This window comes from Nicotiana tabacum, chromosome 15 (genome assembly GCF_000715075.1).
Source record: "Nicotiana tabacum cultivar K326 chromosome 15, ASM71507v2, whole genome shotgun sequence".
Taxonomy (NCBI): domain Eukaryota; kingdom Viridiplantae; phylum Streptophyta; class Magnoliopsida; order Solanales; family Solanaceae; genus Nicotiana; species Nicotiana tabacum.
The window spans coordinates 47476297-47499492 of NC_134094.1; the positions used below are offsets into that span (position 1 = coordinate 47476297).

Sequence of the window (23196 nt, forward strand, 5' to 3'; positions counted from 1 at the left end):
TCTATATACCCAATCCAAAATGATCCATATGCTCAAAATAGCTTAAAAAACCAATCAACTTCCAACTTTCCAAAACACATGCCATACCACGTCTAATAAACTCGGAATGACCTCAATTTTTTCACACATCCCAAATAACATAACGAACTTATTCCAACTTTTGGAACAACAATCCGAACTCGATAGCCTCAAAGTCAACTCCCGGTAAAGCCTATGAACGTTCCAGACCTTCAACTTTCAACTTTTGACAAATAGAGCCAAAATCTTCTAAGAACCTTCGGATCAAATTACGAATATACGTCTAAGTCCAAAATAACCATAAAAACCTTCTGGAACCATCAATTCTCGATTCCGAGGTCGTTTGTTCAAAATTCAAACCTTGATCAATGCTAGCAACTTACGCTTCCAAAATGAGACTAAGTCTCCCGAATCACTCACAAACTTTTCCAAAACCCACCAACCAAGCCCGCAAGTCACAAGACAACGAACAAACATACGAAAAATATCAAATAGGGAAACAAGACTCAAATATACAAAATGACCGGTCATGTCATTATGTGCAATTACCAAGAAAGCCTCACTTGGAAGCTACAAAAAGAATTCTAAAGTGTATTTGTCACGACCCAAAATTCTACCTCATACCATGATGGCGCCTAGCTGTACTTGCTAATCAAGCCAACTCACAATCAATAGAATAGAGTCCAATTACCTTTAATTAGCAGAGTTATATCATAATAGCAGCCACCACGTATATACATCACCCATATCTTAAACACATACTATTCAAGTCAAATCCTAGGGATTTCTCTCTTAACAAGGTTAGCCAAGAGACTTACCTCTTCTCGGGCTAGCTTCAACAACAAACTGCGTCAAAACCACGATCTAGCCCTCCAATCATATGAATCCAAGCCAAAAATCATCCAAGGAAGTCAAACAATGCTATAGGAAGCGATCTCAATCCATAAAGTTTCGATCTTTGAAGAAGTTTCAAAAAGCAACGTCGGGCGTGCGTGCCCGAAATTCGAAAGCAATACCAAAATTCAATGACTTATTGTTGCACCCTATTTTGCACGAGTTTAAGCAAAATACAACTTATGGTTCTTTTGAGGTTAATAAAAGTGAAGAGCCACCACCTAAGATATATTAGGGTACCTATAAGTGATATATGGATTAATATCTTAATAGTCTGCTAAATCAGTGAGAATCTAGGTAAGGGTTCAGGTTATTCTTAGCAAATATATATGTCACCTTAACTTTAGTGGCAAAATTTAGAGTAAAGGATTAAGATAAATGAATAAATTAACAATACATAAATTTCATGTTGAAGGTTAAAATAATGTGGGATCAGATATAGGCGACCCAATGCGATGTTACTTCCCTTTATTTCCTTTTATATGATCGACTTTCTTAAACATCTTAAAACAAGAAAATTCTAGTAAAACTGTGTAAGAGAGTATTAAGTAAAATGTATCATTTAAAAGTTGTGTGAAGCTCAAAAAATATTTTGCGGTTTGAATTGTATGAATTGTAACACTATGTCGAACTTTAGCAAAATAATAAAAGTTGTCTAAGTTAATTTCTTTTGAAATATTCAAGTGAGTGACATATAAAGTTCGAAAATGAGGGAGTAACTAGTTGTTTTATTTTTGATAAACTATATGTGCGTTTCATACAAGAAGTCAGCTATTAGCCTGTCATTGTCATCATGTCCCTTGACGTACCTAGCCCCACTTGGGGTGACGGCTTTGTTTGATAGTATGTCGTACTAGATCACTTGCCAAGGTTGAAATCCAACATCAATTGAGACATTACAAATGCTCCAATGTTCATGCGAAACAGGAAAAAGGAAAGGCAAGAAGACAAAAGGAGAGCGGAATAATGATGATATATAAACACGACTCACATTCTTTAATTTGTTAACAAATCTAAAATTCAAACACTTTGCATAGCATCCAAACACGAGAAATACACATAATGTTAGGTATAGTATTTGAGGCATAAACAAATTCCCAAATAATGCAGACATTTCTATTTTTATTTACTTTTCAGAAAATCCCATAGAATGCACATCCACGCATACCTCAAACTTGTGTAAAACTTGTCATAACAAAAGAAGAATTTTCCTTATATGTATGCTTTCTAATTTAATATTTAGACGTAATATGGCCTCCAATGGTCAAGTGTAACTAACATTTATAAAATCATAGTTTCTAATACTTTGAATCATACCTCCTAACATATATTAAACAAACAAATCACTTATTTGCCATTCGTGAAGCACAAACTAAATTAGGGAATGAATAACGATCAAGGATCACTACAAGAAAAAGGGTTATTAGGGACCAAGTTTTAGCGACGAGTTTAAAATCTGGTCCCTAAAAGTGTATTTATAGGGACTAGATAATTTTCGGTCAATAAATCGCGATGTATTTTTCCTAAATAAGCGAAGGAATTTAATCTGGTCTGAAAAAAGTTATTTAGCGGGTCTCTAAAAATCCCATTTAGCGGGAGACTACAGAGGCGCGATAAAAAATAAGCAAAAATTTTAATTTTCACTTCGCGCTCCTAGACGTTTTTCCAACTCTCTCATAAGTGAAAACGTTTTACTTAGCCTAGCTTCCCAACATTTCCTCTCTCTCCCTCTCTCTCTCTCTCTCTCTCTCTCTCAAAACCCCTAAAATTCCTAAACTCCTAAAAAACTCATCGCTCAATATCAAGCATTGTGTGGCTAAACAATACTCTTGTCAATCACTGGGCATTATTCGGCTACATCAAGAGTAAGTTTCTTCACTTTTAATGTTCTGTTTCGGTTTTTTTCCTGATGAAAATCAGAATTTTTTTCCCGTCTGCTTCTTTATTTCTTTCTCTCTTTTTGACCTAAGGTTCTTTGATTGAGTTTTTCCTTATTTAGAATACTAATTTTTGTTGTGTGGGGCTAAAAGTGAGGATGTCGGATTTGATGTCGGTGCTTGGAAGGCAAGAACCGAGGTTCTGCCATTGGATTTTTTTTTTTTTTGCAATAATAATTGTTATTGTGTGCTAAAAGTGAAGTATATTTGGATTTATTGTGGGATTTTGTCTATTAGGGTTACATTAAACAAGACTTTTGGGAACTTGAAGGACTAAGAAAAATGTCGTGGGTACATTGTGGGATTTTGTTTGTTGTGGATTTTCTTATGTGGTGATGAATTGATTGAAACTTTTACATATTATGTGTTCTAATTTAGTTCCTTCACTCTAGAATTTTTTGAATTGTATAACCAACTTATTGATTTTAGTAAATCTACTTTGATATTTCCAAAAAATCTTTTGATGAGGAAGAAATAGTGATATGAATTATCTTTGTTAATGTATTTCACAATTATACTTTAGATAAGGAATACAAGGTGATGTGAATTTAATCTTGTTTTGGTACTCTAATAAGCAAAAACATCTCAAAAAAACTCCCGATGGAAGAATTTTATAGAATTCCTTTGACTGTCACTCTGTTTATTCAATATCACCCTAGCTGTAAAAGAAAATCTGCATAAACTATCAATAATATTATGTTTTTATTCTTATTCTATAGGATTTGATATGGCATCATCCATAGGATTTGATTTAGTTTACAAAGTTACATAATGTCTTATATTATCTGCTTTTGAAAAGTCTTATTCTCTGTATACATTTGCTTTTTAGGAGAATGGAGAATGTGCTTGTTATATATAGTTTCTTACAAATTTATTTTTCTTTCCTGATGATAATAGTTTATGCTGGTACTAAAATAGGTAAAAAGAATTACGAGCTTTATGATTCTTTATATCGCCCAGTTTAAGTTTGATCGATAGTTCAGTGGAATTCTAATTAAGAGCATAATCAATAGGTTTCTACATGCAAATTGCATAAATCATCTCTAATGTAATCCATTATATGCAAAAGTTAAAAATAAAATCTGATTTATTCAAATTAATTTTAAACTCATTTATGTTGTGCATGTATTTGAATTTTGTATTGTTAGTCTTTAAACTATTGTTGTTAGGAATATAATATAGTGAGAAAGAGTTATGTGCTCCTACCATGAGGTTGATAATAGCGAAAAAGCTGAAAAGTTTTTACTAAATCTCCTTCCATTGTCTTTGTTTCTGTTTTTTTGTCAACTCCGTCAAAATATCACAATAGTACATGTACCTGTGCCATGGCTAGTCATAATAATTATGATGGAATATGCCTTAATTGAATAGGAATAATTTATATAAGACACATCATGTATTTATTGTGCGAGCAATTGTATATTATCTATTTTGACTATCAATTTATAGTTTATCTCATTTTATGATATCTTAGGAAGTATTGATCACTAAAAGAGTTTGCAAGTTAATAAAAGGTTGTGTGCATTTAAGTAATTTTGTTATTCTAAATGATTTTTTTCATCTAATGTTTATATACTCTCTAAGGTTATGGCACCAAGTAAGCAATGGATGCAGCTTATTGACAATCGACTCGATGAAGCCTATTTAATTGGGGTGCAGAAGTTTTTAGATTATGCTTTTAGAAGAACAGGAGAATTGTATGAAATACGATGTCTATGTGTCAAATGTTGTAACACAACATTAGGAACACACGAGACAGTCGAGTCACATTTGAAAGTATATGGAATAATAAAAAATTATACTTTTTGGTATCACCATGGAGAAATTTTAGGTGAGCCACAGTCGGAACTTGAAGATGATGATGAAGCAGAAGAATACGAGAGAGGATGAAATAGAAGAAATTTTGAGAGATCTATATCCTAATCATGATATAAGCCCTGCAGACGTTGGTTGTGATGATTTACTTTAAGAGGAACCGAATGTTGAACCGAATGTTGAAGCCAAAAGATTTTACAGTCTATTGAGGGATTTTGAGAAGCCACTGTACCAAAGCTCAAAATTTTCAAAACTTTCCACTTTGATTAAATTGCTTCACATAAAAAGTATGGGTCGCTGGAACAATGAGTCATTTACAATGCTATTAAAAATGTTAAAGGATGAGTTGTTGCCCGATGGAGCGGATTTGCCAAATTCATATTATGAGGCAAAGAAGGAAATTTGGAATCTTGGGCTTTCCTACTTCAAGATTAATGCTTGTATAAATGATTGCATGTTATACTGGAAGGAGGATAATTTACTTGATTCTTGTAAAGTTTGTGGTGCATCTAGATGGAAAATAAATTAACATAGCGGGGAAGCAAAGAATAAAAAAGGCAAAAAAATAGCAGCAAAGACTTTGCGCTATTTTCCATTAAAGCCTAGACTTCAAAGGTTGTTTATGTCTACAAAAACATCTTCTCTAATGACATGGCATCATGATAAAAGAGTTGATGATGGAATAATGAGGCACCCAGCTGATTCAATGGCTTGGAAATCATTTGATAAACTTCATCCCTCATTTGCGGCCAAGCCTTGTAATGTTCGACTTGGACTTGCTAGTGATGAATTTCAGCCATTTCGCAATACAAAAACCTCATATAGCATTTGGCCGGTGGTACTTATTCCTTATAATTTACCACCTTGGTTGTGTATGAAACAAGAAAATTTTATTATGTCAATGCTTATTCCTGGTCCAGATAGTCCAGGAGATGCAATTGACATATATCTTCAACCTTTGATAGAGGAACTAAATGAGTTATGGGAAATTAGTGTTGACACCTTTGATGCATCTACTAGACAAAATTTTAAGTTGCATGCTTCTTTGTTATGGATCATTAATGACTTTCTAGCATATTAAAATTTATCTGGATGGAGTACAAAAGAAAAATTGGCATGCCCATGTTGCAATAAAGATACTTTCTCAATTAGATTGACTAATAGTAAGAAACAATATTTTATGGGTCACCGACGATATCTTCCTCTTAATCATCGATGGAGGAATGATAAGGAGTCATTTGATGGCACAAAAGAGAGACGGCTCCCACCAAAAATACGTTCAGGTATTGAGATACTTAATCAAGTGTAGGATCTTGAAGGGATACATCTAACAAAGGATCCAAAGAAAAAGATCAAAATATCGCATGAGAATCGAAAGGATAACTGGAATAAGAGGAGTATTTTTTTTGAACTTCGCTATTGAAAATCTTTGTTGTTGCGGGATAATTTGGACGTTATACATATCGAAAAAAATATATGTGATAATATTTTGGGGACGATCATGAATGCCAAAGGAAAGACCAAGGACACCATTAAAGCCCGGTCAAGGATACCATTAAAGCCCGGCTAGATTTGCAAGAAATGAACATTAGGGCGGAATTGCACCCCATCAAAAAGGGAGAAAAGTACGAAGTTCCAACTGCAAGTTATACATTATCTCCCCAAGAAAAGCACAACTTATGCCTTTTTTTTAAAGAATTTAAAGATTCCAGATGGATTTTCATCTAATATTTCTCAATGTGTGAACTTGAAAGAACACAAAATTTCTGTCTTAAAGAGTCATAATTGCCATGTTCTTCTGCAGCATTCACTCCCTCTTGCACTACGTGGTATGTTGTCCAAAGATGTATGTGAACCACTTATTGAGTTATCTTTATTTTTCAATATGCTTGGAGCTAAGGTGTTAAGGATGGATGACTTGGAAATAATTGAAGCTCAAATTCCTATAACTCTTTTTGCAAGTTAGAAAAAGTCTTCCCTCCATTTTTTGATGTTATGGTGCACTTGCCTATTCATTTGGCTAATGAAGCTAAGCTTGCTGGACCTATTCAATATTGGTGAATGTATCCTATACAGCGATGGTTATATTTTTTACGAAAAATTTCCAAATATGCCCTTATACTATACGAAATTGAGTGCATTTGCCCTTCATTAATACTTTAGCTCAAATATGCCCTTACCGTCACATAGTTGGTCCATATATGCCCTTAGAGTTACACAGTTGGCCCATATATTCCCTTTTCGAAACGGAATCCACCCAAACTAATTAACTCTTTCGTTAATTGTATTAAAGTGTATTACAAACACTATTTCCTTTTTATTAGTACTTTTCTTTCTTTACCTTTATTTTCTTCTCTTTTTTTTCCTTTTTCTTTCTCCCTTATCCGATTTCCTCCATTACTGAAGTCTTCTCCATTTTCATCACCAATTTCACTTGACAAAACTCATAAATTCTAATTATTAAGAAAATTCTCCCATAAGAATATTTTTATAGATCATATATTTTTTAATTTTTTAATTCTTACTGAACATATATTTAGTTCTAAAATATTTAACAAAGTAAGATTGAAATAATATTTATGTAACAAAAAATTTGAAAATCCAACAAAACCAAACAATCCAAACCGATATAATTGGTTTGGTTTGATTTTGATAAAACTCGAACCAACCCATTCCATGTACACCCCTAATTTACATAGTTAATAAAAAAAAATAGAAAATGTCCAGCTGAAAAAAGACTAACAACTCAAATTTATAAACTACAACTTGAACTCTAGGCTTTTAATCATTAAATTATCTTTCTGGAAACAATTTAAATATTTTAGTCTTTTGAGTATTATTAAAGGTTGAGATGTTTTTATTATTTTAAAGTTTAAACCATAATTTTTGGAATAATTTAATTTCATTTATTTAGAGGGCCAGTGAAATTGAACTCGATTACTTTATGGGAGAATTTTCTTAGTAATTGAAATTCATGAGTTTTGTTAAGTAAAATTGGTGATGAAAATGGAGAAGACATCAGTAATGGAGGAAGAAAGAAAAAGGAAAAAAAAAGAGAAGAAAAGAAAAAAGAAGAAAGAAAAGAGAAAGGTAAAGAAAAAAAAGTACTAATAAAAAGAAAATAGTGTTTGTAATACACTTTAATACAATTAACGAAAGAGATAATTAGTGTAGGTGGATTCCATTTCGAAAAGGGCATATATGGGCCAACGGTGTAACTCTAAGGGCATATATGGACTAACTATGTGACGGTAAGGACATATTTGAGCTAAAGTATTAACGAATGACAAATGTGCTCACTTTACTATAGTACAAGGGCATATTTGGACCTTTGCCCTATTTTTTAAAATCTCGTATTGGTAATAGGGCTTATCCAGAAGGCTTTATCGCAGAGGGGTACCTTGCAAATGAATGTATGACCTTGTGTTCAAGGAGATGCATATAACACACAAAGAAGACTAAACAAGATTTCTACGATACAAAATTTAAAGAAATCTAAAAACATGAGTCCGGTCGTAGCTATGACTTTTATTGCATAAAGAAGAAAATAATCTATAATCTAAGCTACAGTAATTTTTAAATATACACAAACATTTTAAACTATGAACCATCGACTTAGATTATAAAAGTTAGTCATGATAAAAGTATTCAAATTCCAATCACTTCGGATTTTATTCTTAAGGATATTGTACTTACAACACACAAGTCATGAACGCAAATAACATCACAGAAGCAGGCTTAACATTCATTTGAGTCTAAAGTCTCTTTTACTTCAATGATATGTAGTTGTAATACAATCTAAAGACATGCTCTTATAAGAATGAATATCTTTTCATGATTTCTACATAGATAGATTGAAAATGCCCTAAGGTGCAATTTGAAACTGACAACAACATAAGGACTTATATCTAAGTATACAAACTGTCAATCATTTTTGGCAGGATGTCTAATCAAGTGCAAACTAATAGAATTTCTATAATACATATCACTATATGCACACCTCTATATTCATCTTTAAAATAAAAGGAAAGGAGGAGAGTTCAAACCGTTTTAGGAAACTTAAGAAAACAAAACACAAGCACAAGGTAATGAAACTTTACCAATCGCGGAGAACCAAGACAATTGAATAAATTTAAGCATCCAGTATCATAGCAATTAACGTCCGGAGACGGCAGCAGTTAACGTCCGTAGACGGAGTCACACAAGCTAAATAAACCATGAATCAAACATGAACATAATCAAACGAAGAATGAAATATTCTAATTTCTACGCCACGATCATGATGTAAACTTGGTATGTGCATATACATTCGTCTTCATGTATATACACCACCCCCAATACCTTAAATACATAATAACCAAGTCAAATCCTACGGGTTTCCCTCTTAACAAGGATACTCAAGAGACTTACGTCTTCCCCGGCTAGCTTCAACCACAAATCACGTCAAAACAATACTCTAGCCCTCCAATCATGCGAATCCAAGCCAAACATCATCCAAGAAAGTCAAACAATGCAATAGGAAGCGATCCCAATCCATAAAGCTTCAATCTTTGAAGAATTTCCAAAAATTAACCCAGGACCCGAGTGCCCGAAATCAGAAAGCAGTACTAAAATTCGATGACCCATAACCTGTCGAGTCAAAATATACAATAATTTTCAAAATTCGGGTCCAAATTGATGGTCAAAACCCCAAAATAATCTCTCTTAAAGTGTAGGCAAAAACCCCAAATTTTATTCCTTAGATTCATAAGTCAAATGTTAAAATCAAAGATAGAATCATAGATAATAATAAAATCCGAGTAAAAAATACTTACTCAATCGAAGTGGGTGAAAATCCCCTCAATCCGAGCTCTAAATCTCAAAATATGATAAAATGAGCTCAAAGTACTAAAATGACAACTTATAATACACTGCACAGATGTACCCTTCGCAAACGCGACATAAGCCTCGCGTTCGCGAAGCACAACGCTGCCTCAACCCAAAAATCTTCTTCTTGAACGCGAGGTAACTGACGCGAATGCGATGACCAGCTTGCCCACAGACCGCAAACGCGAACACACAATGCGAACATGAAGAACAAAGCTCCACCTCCCAAATTCACTACGAAAATGCGACCCAGGACTCGCGAACGCGAGGACCTTCACACCCGACCCCTCACAAACGGGCAGAACATTCGCAAAGACGATAAACAATTCCATCCAACCTAACTTACTCTTCGCAAACGCGATGCTTACCAAACACCAACAAAAATCAGCAATCCAAACATGAGAGAAAGGGTCTGAAATAACCTCGAATAACACCCGAGCCAACCATGACCCCATCCAATCATACCAGCAAGTCCAAATACCTAATATAAACTTATCTGAGGGCTCAAAATACCATGAATAACATCAAAACCATGAATCATCGGCCAAGATCAATTTCTTATGTTCATCAACTTTCAACTTCAAATAAAACATCTGATTTAACCCTAACCAATCCGAAATCCAACCAAACTTCACGCACAAGTTTCAAATGACAAAATGAATATATGAATTGCCAACTATCGACAAATAAAGCCAAAATCCTCTAGGATCATCCGAATTTAAATCCGAACATATTCCCATGTCCAAAAGTATCATACGAACCTATTTAAACTATCAAACCTCAATTCCGAGGTCGTTTACTCAAAAGTCAAATCTCAGTTAACTCTTCCAACTTGAAGCTTCCAAATTGAAAATCATTCTATCAAATCAATCTCTAACCTTGCGAACATCATAACCAACCATATACACAAGTCATAATACATCATATGAAGCGACTCAAGGCCTCAAATCGCCCAACGAAATACTAAAGCTCAAAACGACTGGTCGGGTTATTACATTTTTCCCGCTTAAACATACGTTTATCCTTGAACGTGCCAAGAGTCATTCCAAAGCCATCAAATAACTGAAAAAGCTCATCATACACACACCCGTGAGCAATCACTTGCCATCTCAATTCATATAAGTTCATTAACGCAATCCGATTGAAGATCCTTCCTTCCACTTTAGCTTGCCATCCTTCGAATTAAATTCCATCCTCCAGAACTCCCTCTTAGTTCCGATTCTTCCATACATACATTGTATCAATATCAAAAAACCGTAGCAAACCATAAATGTATTCCCAATATACAACAACGTAACCCATCACTTAGATGCCCATAACGTTGTCTTCTAACTATAATAGATGTTCATTACCAAACCTGATACCGGCAATGTACCTTATAATAAATAGTACCCCGTTCCAAACCCTGGCAATGCTGCAAATGGTGAAAGAAATATGCAAAAACTCATAACCACCCATCAAATCAATCATTCATTGAATTCTCTTGCCCGACAAGTACCATTGCCAAATCTTAGATGACTAGTGACATTATGTTTCAAAATACACCCTATCCAACTTTGATTGCACTATTTCTTGATCCAATAACCACTTCTCAACCAGTACAAACTACCCAACCGACAAGCCATACCAAAATCCGTCTAGAACCTCATACAACGCAATTCGTGCACCAAACAAGCAACAACCCAAATGTAGTAAATTATAGAAAGAGAACTAAATGAGAGAATTGCCTATAAAGCCTGACAGATTCAATCACAAAAGCACAATGCTATAAATCCATTCCATAAGGTAGAAACAAAATACACAAAGCAAGCACCTGAAGTCGTATTCAAACATCATACTATTGTAGCGTGCAACCCGATCCAATCATCATACCGCTCTACACGGGGATACTCATTTAGCCATAATCCTCATGCTCAATAACCAGATGTATATCAACAACCAGCACATATCGTGCATAATCATAACCATGGAAGATGAATAGCATAACACACTACAGAAATGGTAAGCACAACTGAGGTGCAATAAGCAAATAAATGTCTCAAGAGCCATCTCGCTCAGATAATGCCACGAAGCCTCAACAAAACTACAACATGCGGGTAAATAGTCAAGCAGCCTCACAACCCATCATAGCATACGGGAGTAACACATGAAATAGATCAGGGCAAGAATAACATCCATTCGGCACGATAACACACCCATAGAAAAAAGTTGCGTTTAGTAAGCAAATCCGATCGAGTATAGAATACTCATCCTCAGTATGCCTACCAATAAGCACCCACCCCGATTTAGATCATCCACAAAATTGGTAGATAACTTCCCACAATCCACAATGACCTCACCAATGACGTATACCAATAGCCACCTAGCCCTTAATACACTTTCACAGTCCGCCACCAATGGAATAAGCTTGCCCCACAAGGATCAAATCTCTAAACCTTGAGAATACAAAATTTCCATGTCTGATCCCTATCTCTCCCACTTAAATGACCGATATAACACGCACGCAGAATCACCTTATAAGAATTACCCACATAACCTTCCGCACCAAATGGTACAAATCTGAACATCCATGGTCACCAACCATACAATCTATGAAGTACTAGTCAAGCCTCCGCAAATCAATCTACAATGCGTCTCCTACAACACACGCTCTCCTCCGGCGATACAAGATAGTGCTAGTAACCTCTTAAGCATATGAACTCCATGATTTCTAGAACTCATGACATACCTACCAAAGCTGAACTGCAACCTTGTTCATTCTATCTCCATCCTACACGACTCACCGCATTTGCCTTACCACAACATAAAATACGAAAATCCTATTATCAATCCTGATAATAGGATACACACTCTATCAATAAGAAATCTCCCACTTAACTCCGTTCAGGAGAAAAACATTACAGCACGCAACAACATCCCCATATATGTGGAACACATCAACCTCAAGTCGTGGTAAAAATTATCACAAACTCTTCGAGATCCATTTATACATGACCAAGCCATGATAAATGATTCTCTCTAAATCAACCAAGTCACACAGACTGCCCAACTCTAAAGGTATTGCCACAAATATCTACAAAGCCCTAATACCCCAAAGGAACTGATCATCTCTATAACCATGCTGATCCAAGCCATTGCTAAACGGACCCAGTATTTTTAGATTACTCATGACTTACCTTCACGGCAACACTTCTCTTTTCCCCAGTACACCATGGACCTCAATCAAAACTCATCCCAAGTAATCCAAACGTAAAATCTCGTCGTCCTAAAACTCGTAAGCCACTTTATTCCCTTTTATACACCCAATAGTACCTCAAACCAAAATGCCTCCCCCAAAGAGATCTTCTAAGAATGTGAAGTGTTTTCTTCCATCTCCCAAATACTGCCTCAAAGAACCGATAATGTTACAGGAATACCCCAAGTCTGTTTCTTAATCCGACGTCAATCTCAACTCCTCAGCCACATGATTAATCTAGGGGTGAGTGTAGTACCAAGAATCGTAGAGATCAGTAAAATACTAGAGTAGAGATTGAATTACCTTTGTAGAGATTGGATTACCTCAGTAGAGATTGAATCTCCTTAGCAGCGGTAGAATATTTGGCACAAAGTCTTCCTACAGGGGGGGGGAGGGGGGCGCTGGAGGCTCATAAAAGGTGTCCCTCACCACAACTAGGCCATCAATAGCAAGCTCGAAAAACCGTTCGCACTCCTAATGCAACAACTACTAAAGCAATCTTTTTTTCAACTACTAAAGCAATATTTCTCAACTACTAGAGTAATCTTCCTTAACTAGTAGAGCAATCTTCTATAACTACTAAAGTATTTTGAGACTATGCACTCAAATATAAACCAGTCGTATCCCCATATTTTGGAGGAAAAAACTATAAGAGACTTAGCTAGAAGAAGACATTTTATTACGTAAGAGTTTTTACAAGAGAACTAGTCCCAAATCTTGAACACACTAAAACCATCCTCGAGAGTAACCCCCCTCAGTGCTAGTCCCAAATACATAGCCAAACATGGCGAACAATCAGTACTCCGCCAATACATGAATACTCCAAAGAACAACTAAGCGAATCCTTTCCCTCTACAACTCACATCCACCAAGAACTTTCCAACCCGAGTCATTCCACAACCTATATATAACAACCAGGTGAATGATATCATGCCTCCAGCAAATTTCTTGCTCGAATCAATCTCGAAGTCATCCTCCTCAAGCCGTAACTAATCCAGAAGCATGCCAAAGTCCAGGAATACAACCGTACATGACCATGTGATCCAAACATCGATGATAAGCTCCCCTACTTGGCATCAAGCCACAATCACATAACCTAAAAGCTCACAATGACTGTTCTTCTTTAATTACCATGACCTCACATTTTTGCTAAGCTGAATTTCTCATAAGCCCAAGTTGAATTAACCATAACACATCCCAAATCTTCAGCCCAAATGCATACTCAACCTCATGACAATTGTGCCATCAACCTCTAGCGATCCATAAAGCGATCTAGACTCACGTCATAGTACATACACCCCATTGAATAGAAGGTAGAACTCTTCATAGTAACCTCATAAGAAATTATACTACTTCAAATCTTCTCATAGGGGATGGTCCACCTACGTAACCTCAATTCTTTCCATGAACTTGTCATGAGAACCACCACTATGTAACCAACGAATCTTCTCGATCCTACTCTCGTACACAAGCCACAAGAATCTGTTTCATTCAACAAATGAACAATGGAAAGATCCATCAATACATCAAAAATTCAAGATCGTATAGCACCAAAATGATAATCAAGCATTAACATTCCCTTTGTTGCTCAAGTAACTCTTCTTATCGAATACAAACCCTCCAAATTGTAAGTAGTTATCACCAAACGAATTGCATAGACTTAGTCATTTGACCACAATGACCCCAAATCACGCCAACCTTCCTCAAGCTTGTGGCTACCCTACCACAAACTCCATATCTTTTACAACCCAAAATCCCGACCACGAGGCCGTGATGACGCCTAACATCCGCTTTCAAGGAAAGCTAATATTAGCTAAACAATTAACCAATTTAACAATTTCAAAAGCAAATTATTAAGGAAATAAGTCTAAATTACTCAAAACATATAATAGAATCCACAAACATCATTGTATAGTCTAATACCAGAACTGGTGTCACAAGTGCATGAGTTGCGAAGATACTAAAAACATGGTATGAAATAAAATATAACTATCTGAAACGAAATAAAATAGTTAAATGGATAGGAATGGGACTTTAGGGTCTGCGAACGTTGTGCAGCTCTACCTCAAGTCTCCTAATAATAACGGGTCCGAGCAATCTCCACTAAACGCCGTTAGGACTAACTCCGTGATGTGCACAAGAAGTGCATAAGTTTTGTATGAGTACAACCGACCTAATGTACTCTGTAAGTACGAAGCCTAACCTAGATGAAGTAGTGACAATGCTATGATAAGGATCAACTCACTATAAACCTGTACGAGTATAAGTAGAAAACAATAACGGAATGCAGAAACAACAATTAAAATGAAAACCGAAATAAGAAAAGCATAACAGAGGGCCCCAGAATATAATCAATACTCATCTTCACAACACAATCGATAACAAAACCAACAGCCAAGAATAACCATGATATAACTTCTCCATTGCGGTGCGCAACCCGATCCACATATAATAACAATATCGTTGCGGTGTGCAACCCGATCTCATACATAATGTCAATACCATTGCGGAATCAACCCCACCTTGTATACAATATCAATACCATTGCGGAGTGCAACCCCATCCTATATATAATATCAATACCGTTGCGGAATGCAACCCAACCCCATATATAATATATATGTACAATGCTACAACCAACTACAAAATACCTTAAATCGTAACGCAAAATGGGAACTAAATGTATGAATTCTCTAAGACAATCCAATATAACATAGTAAAGTAAAATAGAATAAAGTAAGGAGAATAAACAAGTAAAAATATAAGACAAGTAAAAGTGTCTAACTAACATCATGTAAAAGCATAGAGCAAGTAAAGGCGAGAAATAATTGAAGGCAATGAATACATGGAAACATATACAAAATTGAGGCATGTGACGAATGAAAGCATGAATTTAACAAGTAAAGACAAGTATTAGTTGAAGCATGGAAGGAGTAATAACATGGAATAAAAGAAGGCATGATATAAATGAAAACATGCAATTAAGTTGTTTGCCCCGCATGCTTAAACTCATGACAACACATATACAATCGTCACCATGAATATACGTCATCCCCACACATAAATCAAGTAGAAAATAGACCAATCAAGTCCTAATTCCCTCAAGTCAAGGTTAACCATGACTCTTACCTCTTTTCGGGATAAAATCAACAATCAACCACGACTTTTCCCTTAGAACAAGCCTCTAAACCAACCGAAAATAGCCAAATGTCATTCAAACAATCCAAAACAAGCTTTAGACATTACGCACGAATTAAACAGGTTCAATCTTTAACTAAATTGGAAAAGTCAACCCGGGACTAAGTAGTCAAAATTCGAGATTCGAATCAAATCCCGATTACCCATTCATCCCCGAGCCCGGATACGTAATTTGTTAGAAAATCCGACCTCAATTCGAGTTCTAAATCTCAATTTTACAAAATCCCTAATTCTACCCAAATCCCTAATTTCTACCTTGAAATTCATAGATTTGATGATAAAAATTCATGAAAAGTAATTGAAATTGATTGAAAATAAGTTTAAGTTGCTTACAAATGAATTTGGAAAGAAAATCCACTTCAAAAATCGCATGTATGGAGTTTAGGGTTGAAAAATAGTGTAAATGAGCAAAGTCCCAAAATTCCACACTTTTACCCGGCTGCAGGTATCGCAATTGCGGATTCTTGTTCGCAACTGCGATCAGCGCAAATGCGAACCACTGATAGCAATTACGATCAGTGCCTGAGCCTAAGAATTATCACATATGCGAAAAAGCCTTTGCATTTGCGAAGGTCGCTTCCCTCGCAAATGCGAACAAAGCTTCGATTTTGCGAAGATGCCCAAAGTCGCCTAGTGTCGCAAATGTGATGACCTAATCTATCGCAAATGCTGTTCCTACTTCGCAAATGCGAAGTGTCCAGATCCCATCCCCCTTCGAATGCAATATATTGACGGCAAATGTGATGCTCGCATTTGCGAGCTGGACCTCGCAATTGCGAGACCTGCAGACTCACACCAGCAACAACTAATACTCAGCCATCCCAAAACACTTTAAAACACACCAAGAACATACCCGAGCACCTCGGGCTCCAATCCGAACATTCACACAAGTGTAATAACATCATACAAACTCGCTCGCTCTCTCAAATCATCAAAACAACATCAGATATAAAGAATCGATAATCAATATTCAAGATCTCAACTTTGAAACTCAATTTTCCCATTTTTCACATAATGCATCGAAACGCCCTCGGGTCACCTGGGACCCCAACGAAACATGCGTACAATACAAGTCCAAAAACATCATACAAACCTACCAAAATCGTCAATATAACTCTAGCCTCATTTTAAGTCAAAAAATTTATTTTCTTCAAACTTTCACATATAAACTTTCCGGAAGATGACCTGGACCACGAACCCAAGTCATAAATCATCAAATGAATCTACGAGAGGTCTCAGAACACAAAAAAGGAGCTAGTAAACAAAATGACCTATCGGGTCGTCACATTCTCCACCTCTAAAAGAAACATCCGTCCTCGAACGGACATAGAAAAGTACCCGGACTGGTAAAATGGTGTGGCCATCTACTCCTCATATCCGACTCGGACTCCCACGTAGCCTCCTCAATTGCCTGACCTCTCCAATGCACTTTCATAGAAGAAAAACTATTAGATCTCAATTTCTGAACCTGCAAGTCTAGAATAGCCACCTGCTCTTCCTTATATGTCAGATTCTCATCAAATGCACCGTGTTGAAGTCTAAAACATGTGACATATCCTCATGGTATTCCAAAGCATGGAAACATGAAATACTGGATGTACCCTTGCTAGGCTAGAAGGTAATGCAAGCCTATAAGCACAACCACCCCAACTCCCTCAAAAATCTCAAATGAGCCAATTAACCTCGGGCTCAACTTTCCCTTCTTCCCAAACTGCATCATGCCCTTCATAGGCGAAACTTAGAGAAGAACCTTCTCACCTTCCATAAAAGCCACATCTTGAACCTTCCGGTCCACATAACCCTTTTACCTGGTCTGAGCTATATGAAGTCGCCCCTGAATTACCTTAACCTTTTCCAAAGCATCACGGACCAAATCGGTGCCCAACAATCTAGCCTCATCGGGATCAAACCAACCAATCGGTGAACGACATCACCTCCCATATAAGGCCTCAAATGCAGCAATCTGGATGCTCGAATAGAAGCTATTGTTGTAGGCGAACTCTGCTAGAGGTAAAATCTGGTCCCACAGACCCCTGAAATCCATAGAGCATGCTCACAACATGTCCTCAAAAATCTGAATAGTGCCTTCGGACTGTCCGTACGTCCAAGGATGAGACGCGGTACTTAGCTCAACTCGCATGCCCAACTCACATTGCACAACTCTCCAAAAGTGTGAAGTGGATTCGTGCCCCGGTAAAAAATGATTGAAATGGGCACACCGTGCAGGCGGATAATCTCCCAGATGTAAATCAGATCCAACCGCTCTAAAGAATAGGATGCCATCATCAGAATGAAGTGTAGTCAACCGGTCCACAATAACCGAAACTATGTCATATTTCCTCAAAGTTCACGATAAGCCTACCAAAAAATCCCTAGTGATGCGTTCCCACTTCCAATACGGTATCTCCAATCTCTGAGTCAACCCACCCTGTTTCTGATGCTCATACTTTACCTGTTGAAACTACAAACACCGAGAGACATGACTGGCAATATTTTCTTAATATTTTGCCACCAATAGTATTGTTTTAAGTCATGGTACATCTTCGTGACACCTGGATGAATGGAATATCGCGAACTGTGAGCCTCCTCAAGGATCAACTCTCTCAACCAATCAACATTCGGAACACAAATTTGGCCTTGAAGCCGCATAACACCATCATCTCCAATCACGACCTCCTTGGCACCACCCTTTTCATCGTGTCATTCAACACCAACAAGTGAGGATCATTAAACTAGCGAGCCTTGATGCGCTTCAGCAATGATGATTGTGCCGCAATGCAAGCAAGAACCCGGCTAGGCTCGAAAACATCCAACCTCACAAATCGATTGGCTGAAGCCTGAACACCCATGGCTTATGGCCTCTCCTTGCCGGCAAAAATGCTAAACTACCAATGCTCTCTGCCTTCCTACTCAATGCATCAGCCACTACATTGGCCATCCAGTATGATATAATATGGTGATACCATAGTCTTCCAATAACTCTAACCATCTTCGCTGCTGCAAATTAAGGTCCTTCTGCTTGAACAGGTGCTAGAGACTCCGATGGTCAGTATAGACCTTACATGGAATGTCATAGAGAGAGTGCCTCCAATCTTGAGCGCATAAAAAATGGCTGCCAACTCCAAATCATGCATAAGTTAATTCTTCTCGTGACCTTTCAACTGACGAGACGCGTAGACAATCACCCTACCATCCTACATCAATACCATGCCAAGTCCAATACGCGATGCATCACAATACACAATGTAAGATTCTGAACCTGTAGGCAACACCAACACTGTGGCTATAGTCAATGCAATTTTAAGCTTCTGAAAGCTCTCCTAACACTTATTGGACCACCTGAAAAGAGCACACTTCTGGGTCAACTTGGTAATGGGTATGAGATAGATGAAAACTCCTCCACAAACCAGCGATAATAACCCGTCAAACCCAAGAAGCTCTAAATCTCTGTAGCTGAAGTTGGTCTAGGACAGTTCTGAACTGCCTCAATCTTCTTTGGATCCACTTTGATACCCTTAGATGACACAACATGACCCACAAAGGCAACCGAGTCTAACAAGAACTCATACTTTGAAAACATAGCTTAGAATTGATGATCCTTCAAAGTCTGAAGTACAATCTGTAGATGTTTCTCATACTCCTCTCGACGAAAAGAGTAAACCAAAATATCATCAATGAAGACGATCACAAAGGAATCCAGAGAAGGCTTGATCACCCGATTCATTTAATCCATAAAGGCTTCTAGAGTATTAGTCAAGCCAAATGACATCACCAAGAACTCGTAGTGAGCATATCGAGTGCGAAAATCTATCTTAGGGATATTTGATGCCCTAATCTTCACATGATGGTAGCCAGATCTCAAATCAGTCTTGGAAAACACCTTGGCACCCTGAAGTTTGTCAAATAGGTCATCAATCCTCGGCAACGGATACTTGTTCTTGATAGTGACCTTGTTCAACTGCCGATATTCTATGAACATCCTCATCGATCGGTCATTTTTCTTCGTAAACAACACCGGCAAACCCCAAGGCAAGACACTAGGTGTAATGAATCTCTTGTCAAGCAAATCTTGCAACTGGTCCTTCGATTCTTTCAGCACAGCTAGAGCCATACGGTACGGTGAAATAAAAATAGGCTGAGTGCCCGGTACCAAATTAATGCAAAAGTCGATATCCCTATCAAGTGGCATAATCGACAAATCGGAAGGAAACACCTCGGGAAACTCACTCACCACCAGTACCGAATCCATAGAAGGCATCTTGGTGGTATAATCACAGGTATAAGCCAAATACCTCTTCTCGAACATACGCCGAGCCTTCAAATATGATACTACCCTGCTAGTGGAGTGACTAAGAGTCCTTCTCCACTCCAACCTAGGCAACCCCGGGATGGCTAAGATTAGGATCTTGGCATGACAATCCAAGATAGCATGATACGCGGACAACCAATCCGTAACAAGAATAACCTTAAAATCTACCATATCCAACAATAAAAGATCAATTATGGTTTAGTACCCATTAAAAGTAACAATACAAGACCTATAAACCCGATCAACTATTGTAGAATCTCTGACCGGTGTAGACACAAAAATAGGCACATTGAGGGAATCATGTGGCATACTCAAATGTGAAGGATAATATGAAGACACAAAGGAATATGTAGGACCCGGATCAAACAACATGGAAGTATCTCTATGACAGACTGAGATAAAACTTGTGATAACTGCATCAGATGACTCCGCTTCAAGTTTAGCTAGAAATGCATAACAATGGGGTTGAGCCCCACCCACCTGACCTCCACCTCTCAAACAACATCTCACTTACTGGCCTCCATCTCTAACTGTTCGACCTCTACCTCAAGCTATCTGGCCCCCGCCTCTGGCTGGCTGGGGGGGGGGTTGGGTTGAGCAACTATTTCAAGAATTATGGCATGAGTACCCCCGGATATTACCAACAACTCCACACTCAAAGCACTCTCTCAGCTGGTGTGGCTGCTGATCCTGAGACTAACCTTGACAAATCGAATAACCACTGTGATAGCTCTGAATCGGTGGTGCACTATTGGGAATGGAAGGTGCACTGAATGCTAGCTTCTCAAGACGAGAACCATAAGCACCACGACTACCTCAGGCACCATGAGATACCTAATGTGCTGACTGAACCAGCTTAATAATATGGCCTCTACCAAATGAACCCATTTCTCCAAAAGAGGCACCACTAAAACCACCATGACGAGTCCTCTTATCATATGTCGCCTCTCTACCCTAGCCACGAATCCTCTCGATCCGCCTAGAAATCTCCATTACCCGAGTAAAATAAATATCATCCTTGGTTTCTCCGACCATCTTTAGCCTGCTTCCATATGCAAGGCCATTTATGAACCTCTGCACCCTTTCCCTCTCAATAGGGATCAGATTAGATGTATGGCGTGATAGATCTACAAATTTGGTCTCATACTGAGTAACGAACATGCTACCCTACTGAAGTCGCTCAAATAGACTACAGAAGTCCTCTTTCTGAGTTAAGGAAATGAACTTCTCTAAGAACAACTGTGAGAACTAAGGTCTTTACCTCTAGCTCTACTTCGGGCACGGTCCCTACCCATGGTAGTGGCTGCAACTTGGGGCTCTGACTCATGATCTGCTATGGATGACATACATGTCCTCACCATCTGTGAGAGATTAAGATAAGAAAGATTCAAACTATATGATAGAACAAAGTCGCACGATAGAAAAAGAAAGAAAGTGAATTTCCTAAAGCCTTATAACCTTCAGAAGATAAGTACAGACGTCTCCATACCGATCCTCAAGACTCTACTAAGCTTAATGATGACTCGTGAGACCTAGGCAATCTAGTGCTCTAATACCAAGTTGTCACGACTCAAAATCCCAACCACGGGTACTAAGCTTTCACAAGACTCGCGAGACCTAGGCTATCTAGTGCTCTGATACCAACTTGTCATGATCCAAAATTGCAATCACGGGGCCGTGATGGCGCCTAACATTCGCTTGCTAGGAAAGCCAACATTAGCTAAACAATTTACCAATTTAACAATTTTAAAGTAGATTATTAAGGAAATAAGTCTGAATTACTCAAAACATGTAATAGAAACCATAAACATCATTGTCTAGTCTAATCCCATAACTGGTGTCACAAGTGCATAAGCTACTAAGATTCTACAAATATGGTGTGAAATAAAATACAATTGTCTAAAACAAAATAAAATAGTGGAATAGATAAGAAGAGGACTTCAGTATCTACAAATGTTGTGCAACTCTATCTCAAGTCTCCTTATAAGAACGAGTCCGAACAATTTTCACTAAGCGTCATTGGGACCAACTCCTGTATCTGCACAAGAAGTGCAAAAGTGTAGTATGAGTACAACTGACCCAATATACTCCGTAAGTGCGGAGCCTAACCTCGATGAAGTACTGACGAGTCTATTACAAGTCACTTACTATAAACCTGTACGAGTAAAAGTAGAAAACAAAAACGGAATGGAGAAATAGCAATTACCATGAAAACTGGAAAATGCACAATAGAGGGCCCCATAATATCATCACTACTCAGCTTCACAACATAATGCGAAAATGAAACCAACAACCAAGAATAACCATGATATAACTTCTCTGTTGCGGCACGCAACCCGATCCACATATAATACTAATACTATTGCGGCATGCGACCCGATCCTATATATAATATATATGTAAAATACTACAACCAACTACGACGTACCTCACGTCATAACACAAAAAAGGGAACAAAATGTATGAATTCACTAAGACAATCCAATATAACATAGTAAAGTGAAGCAGAAGCAAGTAAGGCGAAGACATAAGACAAGAAAAAGCGTCTAACTAATAACATGTAAAAGCATAGAGCAACTAAAGGCAAGCAATAATTGAAGGCATGAATAAATGGAAACACATTGCAAATTGAGGCATGTGACGAATGAAAGCATGAATTTAACAAGTAAAGAGAAGTAGCAGTTGAAGCACATAACGAGTATCTCACGACCCAAATCCGAGGGCCGCGGTGGGCACCCGGTGCCTTACTTAACTGAGTATCAACTTAATGTAACTTTCTTATTATACTATCATGGGTAAATAAGTCGGAAAGGCCGTCATGAGATAACCAGAATAAAACATAAGGGAATACTTTACATAGGACGACCCAACTTGGTATACAAACTTATACATGTGACATACGGGTCTATAAGACCGAAATGATC

General features: G+C 37.5%; 1 long non-coding RNA gene across 1 annotated transcript; it reads left to right on the top strand.

Annotated features, from left to right (window-relative positions):
* The first annotated feature begins 2311 nt into the window (after positions 1 to 2311).
* On the top strand, positions 2312 to 5021 carry LOC107827534 (uncharacterized). The gene is made up of 2 exons (XR_001657546.2): positions 2312 to 2777; positions 4434 to 5021. It is a non-coding gene; the product is annotated as an uncharacterized LOC107827534 (long non-coding RNA).
* The last annotated feature ends 18175 nt before the right edge of the window (positions 5022 to 23196 follow it).